This window comes from Drosophila yakuba, chromosome 3L (assembly GCF_016746365.2).
Source record: "Drosophila yakuba strain Tai18E2 chromosome 3L, Prin_Dyak_Tai18E2_2.1, whole genome shotgun sequence".
In the NCBI taxonomy this organism is placed as follows: Eukaryota; Metazoa; Arthropoda; class Insecta; order Diptera; family Drosophilidae; genus Drosophila; species Drosophila yakuba.
In genome coordinates this window covers 14,782,216-14,795,072 of record NC_052529.2, presented here as the reverse complement: position 1 = coordinate 14,795,072, position 12,857 = coordinate 14,782,216, and positions in this window count along the sequence as shown.

Here is a 12,857-nt window from a genome sequence, read left to right as displayed (position 1 = left end):
ATAAAATACATATTTATAGACATTAACAGATCATGCAGTCTAAGATCAGTGTGTTCTAGTTATGGAATTCGGACTGTATTGATAGCGCCGCCGATCACTCTCGCTCTCAGTGTACCCAGCAGCGTGCTCCCCCTTCGGCTTCGTGCTCCCCATGCTGCTGATAAGAACCCATGTGTTTGTATTTCTCTTTTCGCCTATAGAAACTCAATGAAAGTTTGCCAAGAAACAACGCCTCAAGGCTTATTGAAATGTTTACTTGTGGCAAATTTATGCAACACATTACGGCAGCAGCAACAACAACACAAGCAGCTGGGCGCAGTGCGTGAGTAGCTGGCTGCACGAGTGTGAGTGAGAGAGGGAGTGCTCATGCGAGTGTGCGTGTGCGTGTGGGTACGATCCGTGAGGTAGGTTGCACTCCATATATATAGATTCCATATTCCATAACACAGTCCAATGTAACAGGTTCGACTTAGGCGGCGAGCGAGTCTCGAGAACACGAGAAATCAGCTGTGCGACCGGCTGTCTGGCTGTCCGAACCGTGACTACAATGTTGCCACTGGCTGTGATTTTTTATTAGAGGGTATGCCATCGGTGGGCGGGGTATATCATGTTTGCCATTTATTAGTTATATTTAATTTGAATTTTTTGCAATATATTATAGGTCGATCAAAATATGATCTTGTGTGGTTATATGATTTTAAATGCTGTGATATCTTGGTTAATATTCAGAGGATATATCCTAGTCCCAACACCCCCGTCCATCAATCCTTCAGATGTGAGTTCTACTTGCAGAGAGAGGGGTGTGGAGGGGAATAGATCCAGGAGGAAGGGGCGGAACCGATGCTATCGTGAGTGTAGCTCCAGTGTGCGCGCTAATTGCCTTGATTGAGTTTTAAATTAATGCGAATTAGAGTTGCGGTTGTTTTAAAGCCAAACAACGCGCCTGTGTGCATGGTTGTCTGCATTTAGGGATAGAGATCCAAGGCGTAGATCTAAGGGGGTACAGGATATGTACCTTGTTCATATAAGAATCATGCGGAAAATGTAATATTCCTAGTATCATAGTCTATGATATACTATACAAGACTTTACTGTGGGAAGAAGTTAGAAATGTATTGTTGGTCATTTTAATATTTTTACAACCAATTAAAATTTAAAAAAAAGCATTCTTTTTAATATCCATTTGGCCAAAGATATAAAATATTTTATGACTAACTCCATATTAGAATTTATTACCCCTAAGAAATCTGTCAAATTAATTCCTGCTCCCCAAGACGGAACCCTTTCGGATCCAGCCATATAAAGTGAGTGCACTTGACTCTTATTATCTTGTAGATGCGTATCTGTTTTCCCTCAGCTGTCACATTAGATACGATTCCCTCGTATCTGTGCCTGCATTCTCCATCTGGTCGGGGGATTCACACGCTCTCCTCGCAGATGGATAAATTCTTATCCTGTCGATCAGTGGAAATACAAATTGAATTTCTAAGCAATTGCCTGGCTGCTTGGCTCGCTGGCTGGCTGGCCGACTAAATGGCTGAGTGACTGAATGACTGCCTGAACGAGTGACTGAGTAGGCATTGGCTGTGGATTACTAATTAACTGTGCAGTTGCTTCTGTCCGTGATGCACTGCCGCTGGTTGATCCCACAATTATGCCATACCAGACATCCCGCCTCGCCTCCCTCCCCCTTAGTCCCCTCTATTCCCCCATAACCCTATTACAACTCCTTCGTGTTGGTCGGTCAGTCAATCAAAGGCACAAAAACAAAAGGCAGAGCGTTGTTAATACTTCTTTTCAATTAGCTTCACACAGCCACAGGGCCAACAACAAGAACCACGCGAGAGCCTTTTCCCAAGCGAACAGGTTTTACACGCAACTACAACAATGTTTGTTACCACGATGATGAGCAACTAATCACGATGATGAAGTCCTACACGGAGACAAATTTCACGAAATAAGCATGCGGTTTATTTTTGTATTCTAATACACAATTTTCTGACACTTAATAGGAGGTATATAAAATGTTTTTAGCTTATACAAACAGAAGTTCTTTGTATAACAGTACATAAGAATTTTTAAGGTGAGCTATCTTGCAAATTTAAAAGAAAATACTTTTAAGCTAAAACAAATAATGTGTTTTTTTTATTATTTGAAAAATTTTTTTAATAATTTAAAAAATTTTTGTATATATTTAATTTTTGCTTCGTTTCATTGAACTTAGATCTAACAAATATTTTTTACACTTGACTTGACCAAAGAGTTGTTTATAATCAAAAAAGGAATTTTATAACATCTTTTGTTCATTGTGTAAAAGATGAAGAAGGCGAAGATATTCATGATGTTCTTATGAATTTTCAATTTACGATTAAGTTTTTCTTTTCTTGCTTCAGGTTTTCGTTGTTTTGCGTTTTATTGCTTGAACTTTATTTACTGTCATCGACCGTTTTGGGGCCTTTTTGATTTTATTGTGCCGAGGTTGTCTTCCTTTCAACGCGCCCGCCGCGACTTTCTGGCTCGCTTCATTTTATGGAACTAAAGCCCACAGCTCCGGGTATCCGACTCTGCCACAATTTGAGGCAGGGCTTGGGCCGAGACAATTGCTTCTGCCGTCGATCTGCCAGCTAAACTCAGGCTCTCGAGCTCCGAGCCGGCTCACAGCTCACAGCTCCAGCTCCCTTAACATTTAATGAGCATTAACAAGCTGCACTTAAATGCAATAACAACAACCCGCCGAGCGGGCGAAGGAAGGGGCTGCCACAGGGGAGGGGGAGGGGGTGAATTCCCAACAACAATTGATAACAAGTAAGAATACTTCAAAGGAGGGGCAAAGCCGCAGAGGAGACTTAAGACTAAGCTTATCGTAAGTGGCCACCTTTAAATGCCCTGCAAGAATGGATAAAAACGTTAAATATATTGCCCATACAATGTTATCAATTGAACTAGAATTACTTAATCGCATTTAACATTGCCAATACAATATTAAGATTAATATATAATTTAGGTTTTTCTTTTCATTCCCTTATTATGTCCAAGTTTACCAAGTCGACCGTGAAATAAAATACTTCTGACCTATCCTAAAAGCTAAGAAAAATATTAAAATACTGAAATAGTTTTGTATTTTAAGACATTTCTAATGCGTTTTGTTCAAATGAGTATGCTTGTAAACAGCGTTCTTATCATCATTGCTATGCAAATTATACCTCTGAACGAATGCAAGAATATTCATATGAGATATGCAAAATAGCTTTAGATAAATATTAATACCTGTCATATAGGCAGTCCATATGGAAGGGTAACAGGAGCCGCGGACAAAAACAAAACCATTCACAATGGAAGCTCCACGCTGTCTGAGTGAGCGCACAAGTGGCATCGTTGCAGGTTGCAAGTGTGTGCGAGTGCGAGTGCCTCACTTGATTACCCACGAGCTGCAAATTCATTTCTGCCTCCTTTCTTCACAAGTGGAAGCCGGAGAATCGGAGAATCATGGCTCGGTAATCGGGGATCTTCTGAAGAAGACAGCCTTCAGGGGCTCTTATGCTGCTCAGTATTCTTCTTTTTTTTTCGCAATGTTTTCACTTTGTTCCAGTTGCAAGCGGTAAAGTGACTCTGAGGGACGCATCTGCACACATAGTGACCCAATGATCTACAAAGGGCGCGGTCTGCCCAAAGATTACTAGGGAGAGCAAGAACAGGATAGAGATGGTCAGAATAAAAGTGAAATCGATCCTCACAGAATTAAAGGAGCCAGTTTAAATATATGTAAAGGATTGAAAACAAGTTGACTGTGCTATCTAAGATTTTTTTACTTCGTCAACTGTCAGAAATATTAGATTAGTAATGTTGTGAAATAAGTAAATAGTTGCTTTCTTAAGGTACAAATGAAAAACTGATAATAATATATATACTTGCTATTATTAGAATTTAGCATACTATCTTCCAAGTTGAGTAAAGTCTATATAGTAAGATTAAAAATCATACTAATCTATTAATCTTAAATAAGAATATATTCCTTCTTAAGTTATTTAGTTACTTTAATTTTTATAGTTTTATTTTTACTTCAGACGTTTAAGTAAAAACTAATTTAGTCACACCGATTTCTCTCTGTGCACGCATGCTCCCATTACCCCTTACCCACACTTCAGCTTCCTCCGCTCCATTCATTTCCACTGATTATTGTTGATAGCTTGTCCTTGAACTTGACCCAGCAGCTGGGACAGCGAAGACGATCTGCCCTTTATGATTATAATTTTTTCTTTATGCTCTCTCTTTATCATGCAATACAGTACTACACAAGTGCTCACTATAATTAATCAGTTGCCGCTGCGAGTGACTGAGTGGAATCTCCGGAGGGGTCTCGTCATCCCATCTCCGATCGGCGATTGTTGTAATATATTGTTTAATCTCGTTTCATTCACAGCTTTTTTGCGCATTAAACATTTTTTAAATTGACACCTTGCCAGCAGATCTGTTTGCATTGGCATTATTGGCGTGATAAGGCCTAAGTACGTCTCAAAAATTGATGAATTTTAATTGGACTTCGAGCTTATCGTTTAACGAGTAACGGAAATGACCAAGAGATCTGTGGAGGTTGGCATGAAATTACGACGATAAGGCTAAAATAAGAAATTGCTGGGTAATTTAATTTAAGACTTTGTTTACATGAACCCTGGGTGTTTAAGTGATTTATAATTATTTGTTAAAAATAGCATACTATAGGTGAATTTAAAGGCACTTTTGACGATTTAACGTGGGCAGATAATAATATACTTTTTAAAAGCTTGAAAGAACGTTTTTTTTGTAATCTTATATTTGATAACCACAAAATAGAGAATCACCTCCTATAAGTAATTTAGGTTTTTTAATTTAAATAGTAATAAGTTAACATTGAAATAATTCATGGGAATACGATTAGGCTGCTGTAGAACGTGTTATCTACCATTACAGCCATTAAATTACAACAAATTACTAAACTTATTATGCTTTTGAAACCTGTTGCTCGCTACTTTAGAGTTCATTTCATTGGACCCAAAAAAGTCGCAAACAATTAAGCATACGCATTGTTGGCCCGGAAAAGTTATCAGCCACTAGACACGTGTGCGGGCCTATGACGAAATTACCATAAAAAGGCGCCAATTGCAAATAATAAGGGGCTGCAAAAACCGCATAAATAACCCGAAAACAAACTCGAAATATGGCCATAAAAAACAAAGTAACCATTTATATAGCGCCATCCACTGAAATTGTAGACAAGACGACAGAGAAGAGGAAGAGTGACAGAAAGCGCGAAAAGTAATGCGAGTAGCCATCGAAACTTCCACCTAGACATTCAACAAATATTTTGCAATCATTTCTGATGACCTATGAGAAAGTCTGGGAAAGTTGAGCGATAATCGGGAAATATGTCACTGCAGAGTGGATAAAAAATATGAGTTGCAATACAATTCCATGCCACTCCATCTAGTCCAATTGCAGTTGTAATCAAAGCCAAAGTCAAAGCCTAGGCCTCGTCTAGTCCACAATCCACAATATGGGGGAGATAGGGAGCTCCGGAAATGCATTATGCATTATGCACATAAAAAATGTGCAATCGCAGGGCCTAGAAATAAAGGGGTTAATTTATAAGTATTAATAGAATTGCTGCAAATATGCAGACAACATGCTACAAGCGGAAAGGGGATGGCAATCTAGTTTATTGCGGGTTTACTAGAGCAATACTTCACTGGCAGTGTATCTTAGTATCTTGTATTGTAAAAACGCTTAAAAAGCTCAAAAAAGTCAATAAAATATTTTTAAAGACTTTCAAATTGATAGAAGCCTAACAAAAGTAATCTACATTGCAGAAACTTGCACTTTAATGCTAAGTATTTAGGATTCATTTATTAACTAATGGGAATTACTTTAAAAAAGTATAGATTTAGTAAAATGAAGCAATGCAGCGCCGCTTTCAAATCATTACGTTTCTTTTTTGAACTAGGTCGAATTTTCAGGACAGCCAGAAGGTATGCCTCTAAAATTTTACTTTTATTTCCATCCATTTCATACAGGGTGACCCGAAGCCAAATAAATAGATAACAATATGCTGCTGATGCTGGGGCACTTAACTTTTATAAATCGCAGCAACATCAACACTCACAATAAAAGTAAAACAAAATGTAATTAAACAATACCAACCAAAACCAACAGCAACAGTAACAACCATTATAACAAACAACCGCGACATAAACAGCTGCGACAGTTTCGACTTTTCCGCATTACCAAAAACATTCCGAGGGATATGAAAAAAATGGGTGGAGTGGGTTTCGGAAAAAACCCCTTCTTCACAATCCGCTTTACACACCCCCAGCAAACTCGAACCAAAGCCGCAAAAAACCACAAAATGCGTGTTTATTAATTAAGCGCATTTGTTTTCATTAAACAAACGTTTTAATTGAGCATGAAAGTTGGCGCCGCCAAAATAAACGCGACAAGGCAATAGACGTGGCCATAAAAACAAGCTGAACCCTTTAACCCATAACCATGCCACCCACCTGACGCACACCAACAAACCAACAGGAAGCGACATAATAATTAATTTCGCTGTATTTTAATGGATTTGCGTTGGTAGACACAAGGAAAAGCTGTGGCAATCCCAATGAGCTCACTGCGTGATTGATGAAAGCGTTTTCCACGATGATTATGCCATGGCAAGCAATGGAAATTATTTTCAAGTTCTAAGAATACTTCATATCTACATCTATGCGAGTAAGCTTCAAAAAGAAGAACAAGTATATAAACCAAAAGGCGTCCTCATCTTGGAAACTCAAACCCTTTACAAATGCTGCAAAATATTCTTCCTTAAAATGCGGAATTTTACTTATAAAGTTTTGTTAACATGTTGAGCTCCCAAACCGTTTCAGACATAAATACACTTTACAAAGGCGACTAACCCATTTTTGTTTACCCGCTTCATAGCTCAATGTATTCAGCCATTCATCTTGGAGTCTCTGACCCATCCTCTTTTCAACGAGTCCATTGGGTGCAATTAAAATTCGGCCTCGAAATTATTATTATTGCTCATGAAAAACACTTTGCCACCAACAAACTCTCCGCCCTTTGCAAACTGAAGCTGGGCCAAAACTTTTTGGCCAAGACTTGAACTCGTTGGTATGTTTTTAAAAGCACTTTATACGCCAACCACACGCTGCATGATATAGATACATATATCTCAACCCCCCTCCTGGCCATTGTCTCTATGATTATTTTTCATAAACTTGGCAAATGCTTTGGGAAATCCATTTAGCGGGCCAAAGCAGCCGCATTACTTTATATCTATCTGAGGCCATCAGCATTATGATTTGTGTCTGGCTGTGGATACTTCAACTGAGTTATGGGGCAAGGCAGAAGCATCTACCATATAAGGCTGTAAATTATGCCAAGTCAAGAAACTTAGAATGGTTGGCTAAGTTGCGAAGACCACAAGCGCCAAAGTGTCAATGAAAGCAATTCGATAATGATATATGTATGTGGGCTAATAGATAAGGAATAAACACACTGGCTCTGTGAGGGTTCTTATTCATTTAATTACCTGCAGGGAGATGTACACATTGTTGCACTAATAATGTTTGATCAATTCTAATACGATATGATATCCTTATCATATAAATGTTTTTTGTCTTAATAATGGGTAATCCATATTTATAGATTGAATGAGAAATAGTGGCGAAGCACTGGTAACACATTTTGTTTTTAGTAAGCTTATCGAATTGATTAGCACTCTTAATTTCGTGCAAATTGCAATCAGCGATCACGCCGAATATTTCGCTAGGAAATTCCACATGTATCTTGAATACTTAGAAACTCTGTACTTATAGGAAATGATAATAAGAATTTTGCAGTGCCTACCGAAAAACATACCTTGGTGAGTTTTTAGTCGCACTGGTAGCTATGATTTGCTAAACAATAAGTTTTCTATTTTTAGAGTGGATTTATACTTATACTATGTTCATATTTCCTAGTTCAGCCACCTTAATTGCAATTTCCGAGGTATACAAAGATAATGGTTTGGAAGACAACCGATGTATGGAGTTTTGCCGAGAGTAAACCAGTGCTAGAAACTAATTTTATTTTGTGCTGGCTATGTAAAAATAAAAAAGTGAGGGTGACAAATTTGTAAGTTGCTCTTTTATTCAAGTTGTCTTAGTTTTATTAGTTTGCTGCTTTACAAATTCAATTTGCGCCAATGTGCGGGGAATTTTCATCTCACCTCACTTTCAGCCCTCGATTTCACCCTCTGTTTGTCATAAAAATATGCGACATTTCGTTTTTATCGCTTTTGAAAAACTTTATTCTCGGCTCTTTGGTGTTCAATTTCTCCTTGGTCTCTGCATTTGCGCGTTCTTTTGATTTTGCCTCCGCTCGTTTTTGTCTCATTTCTTATTTTATTTACAATGGCAATTTTCTTTGTTTTAAACAAGAAGGGCATTGCTTTTTATTTGTGACGGGCGATTGGCGATTGGAAAGCGCCCGATTGGCTGCGATTTCTTGATGCCTTGGTTCGGCTATTACTGTGAAATTTTCTAGTTTACTTTAATTAAAAAAAATTTAATTTACATGTTGGTAAAATAATAATACTTTAATAATTATATAAATTACTAGTTGAAGGATTGATTTATTATTATTACTTATTTATTGGTGGTAATTTGGTTTTTTTCATAGCTCTTTTGAATAACTTTCACATTTTTGGCTACTGTATTTGTGCCTCCCAACCAACTCCAAGTTAACATCATCAACAACATGGCTGACCCCCACCTGCCCCACACCCCGAAAGAGAGAGGGGGAAAACAGCTTTTCCGCGTCGCCATAAAATGTAAGTGGTCAAGTGGAGGAGCTGTGGGCCAAAGTCAAAGAGGAAATCACAAAATGAAAAACGAAGAAAAACAATTAAATGGCTAGAAGCAGCGGCAGCAGTCGACAGGAGCAAAACAAGCGAATAAACTTGGAAAAATCCTTGGGGAAATGCGGGAAAAGCGGGCAAAGCGAAAACTGAAAGCTGCATTTGCGACACGTCGAAAAGCGTCAGCGCCAATGGCAACTCAGTTTAATTGAAATCAAGTGGATCGGGGGACGGAAAATGTGGGTGGGGTTGGTGTAAATAGGGATTGGGTATCAGAAGGCTGATTGCCGGGGTGGATTGCGATTGCAAATTCAACTGAAACGCCGAAACGTATTCGAAAATCGACAGCAAACGTAATTGAAATTGCATGAGCAACAATGTGCGGTGGCTTAGAAGTGGGGCTGCGGTGGGTGGGGGTGGTGCTGCCAAATGGAGCAGAGCCAACCGAGTCAACTGACCCCCAATCAGCCGTTGCTTGCTTACTTTACACATAAATTGGCAGCACTGAGGCACAAGTGGGGCACAAAATAAAGTTGAACCGGATCGAAGTAATACACTATACTGAATTAAAGTGGGTACTAAACTAAAATAGCTATTAAAAGTTAAAAAGTTTTAAAGGTTTGCTCTGTAATTACAAAATAAAAAATACTTACAAATCATGTATATCATTTTTAATATTACATGACATTATCTACACAGTAATTAATATGTCCTACTAAGCAAGAAAAATATTTACACAAATTCAATTTTAAATACAGTTTAAAGATTTCTGAAATAATGATTTGGAGTGCAAATAAAAATGTATATAAATATTTATTTCTTAATTTCACAAATAATTACGTGCAATAATAAATATTATTTATTTATTTATATATATTTGTACAATTTTTAAGCTTTTTTATTAATGACGAATTATTTATATGATCGAGACGATATTTAACAAGTGTCCTTAAACAAGTCGAATTTAAAAGTCACCATACCCCTAAATACTTTTAATGCTTCCAAATTTCATTTCCTTGACTTCTTTGACTTTTTATGGATTTCAATACGTTTTCCCGTTACCCCAGCCACAGAAGAAAATTTATGGGCCATGTTTAAGAAATTAAATTCCCAGCAGCTGCCAGTTTCTTAAACTGATTAACAGTTGGCAAAATTCGTGTTTAATTACTGCGGCAGAAAAATAAATCCATTCCTGCAGTCAGATAAATATCCATTTAGTGATTCATGCAAAGAACTCAACTTGGCATAAGGCAGATTTTTCAAGCAATTTGCAAATTGTTTTCTAAGCGCACATACAGATACAATCACAATCACAAGCAACGGCAATGGTGCAATAATTTTTTTGTGGGCGAGCGAGGGGTTGGAAAAGTGTCAGCAGAATAAATGCTGACAATAAATAAAAATGGAAAATGATTGAAACATGTGTCGGGCATTTTGATATGCCGTGCACGTTCTGTGCCTCCATCCTCCATACTCCGGTATCCTCTTCATCCTGACACTGTTTCTATACCTTTGCGTATGTCAATAGCCTGGAAATGTAAACAAATAAGAAAGCAATCAGAGGCGACATTTTCTAACCTAACGTGAGTGCGCACACAAGTATGCTATAAAAATATGATGAGTCTGACGAAGCGGCGGAAAATGTGAGGAAAACAGGGAGACGTCTTTGACATAATATGAAACGAAATAATATGATGGCACATAAAAGTAGTTGCTAAAGAAGTGTTCACTTTGTACATAAATGAGTTTAGGGGAGGAGAGAGAAAATTCCTATCAATAGTTTGAGTTGTGTTCTACGAATAGTTAAATATATATAGGTAAAATAATTTATATTACTTTTTAAGAACTCTTTTGTAAATAAAATCAAAGTAAACTTTTAAATAGTTTGGGTATTTCATTCACCTTATATATTTTAATTTGGGCAATTTCTTAATTTATTTAAATGAATGCTTTTCTCATTGTTTAAAAGTCGCCCTCCCCAGGATACAGCCCCTCTCGTATTGTATCAAAATCAATAATCAATATCGATGTCATTGAATGACAAGCAAAACTAATACAATATTGATGGCCTGGCCAATAAAACTTCACCCACGAGGGCATTTGCACCACATAACTCGGCATCAGGCGGCACATCCTGTTGAAGTATAAAAGGGTTTATGGCTTGTTTGCCAAAAAACGATAGGATAAATAAAATAATAATAGCGCAGGGAAGGGAGCAACAAAATCCAGAACAAACATTAATTTGTAACGCACGTTCGGCCAATTTTGGTTTTACAATTTTGACCAAAAAATGTACCCCAAGTGACCGCATAACGAGCGCAAATCAATTTGCCACGTTGATAAGCAACCCTCCGCCGATGATAACCCTTTTTTATAACCCTTTTGCCCGGTGGGCCTCTGCTGTCATAGCCGGGGATTTATAGATATTAAATTAGACAGGATTTTAACACGCGCACGTAACTTTGACATACATCAAGCGGACTTAACTTTGAAGCATACAAAGGATAAAAATAATGGAAGACAAAAAAACAATCTCAAATAATGCAAATTGTATGCCAAATGTTGAGATTTGTTTTGCTGACCGTCCAAGAACATAAAAAAAAGACGTACATATACAATTTCCCATACGAAAGCGAAGGAGTCCCAGCTGCGTCAGTCTTCGCATCCTGCGGTTGCCCCAATTTCATTTCCGAAACGCATTATAATCATAATAATAATAATAACAGTAAGCAAAGATGACAGCAAATTTCAAATAGGTGTGAAATGAAAATTCTGTTGTGTATAGATTGGTCAGCAGTTGGTTTTGGGCTTTGTGTTTCGACTTAAGCGGGATAAAAGGGGCACAAAGTCGCAGATGTTATGTGGCCACTGGGAAATTCAAATTTGGAAAAGGATTATTGACCAAGTATTGGCTGGGATTCGGATTGGGATTGCTTAGCCTTTAGTTTGGATTTGTCGCATATTGAAAATGTGATTTTAAGAAGCACTCGATTTAAAGAACTTAATTGGTTTATTCTATTTTTAGCGAGGTTTATCCCTTCTTAGTTGCTTTTATAAGTAACCAACAGAACTGCTACCTTCAAGCATAGCGCAATTAATTCATAACCCCAAAACTCTTTCCTCCATTTGCAGTTTAATGAACTGTGAGTGGGGGTAATCCCCAAGGCATACCATACTATACCTTGCCATACCATAAGCCCCAATCCAAAGACATTAGCCATGGCTATTTACCTTTCAGTCCGCCAGTCAGTTGAGCTCAGGTTTTAGGCCAACATGTGAAAGAAAATAAAAATCTCACAAATTATTTATTAATTACCCAGCGTAGCCTTGCTCAAAAGATGTGAATCGAGTTTGTGTCCAACTGTAGGCATTTCATAGTGTTTTCAATTCCCTGCTTATCGGTATTGTAAATTTTAATTTTGCTCCTCAGCTTCCATCTCAGTTCTCTCAGTTTTTCTCGTTTTCTCTGTTTTTTAGCACAATAAAACAATAAATCAATCACAGTTAGGGCTTGTGTAGTTTCGTTATCTTTAACCAAGTTTTTAGTGTCTTGTTAGATTTTTTGTGGGGCCGAAATTTATGAACACAGTAAATATACTGTAAAAAACACTTGGAGGATTTATCTTTGTGTGTCAGATTTATAAAAAATTGATTTCATTGTGAAATAAGTACTTGCGTTATTATGTTTTTGAATTTTATATTTAAAATTGTCTAATGTAGATACTACCATATACAATTTATTTTCCTTTATATAAATCTTACAATATAATTTTTGTTTCAATTAAAATTTAAAACTAGGGTATTGAAAGCTGCTTATTAGCAGTTAATACCCATTAACTTTTCTTAGGTCTGCTAAAAATTTTAAAGTGTACATTTTTCAATGTTTTTCGTTAGAGATCTGTTAACTGCGATAAAAGAAAATGCTATGACATGTTTTCTGCCATGCATACATTTATAGGGAATTGTTTGAGATCAAAGCCAA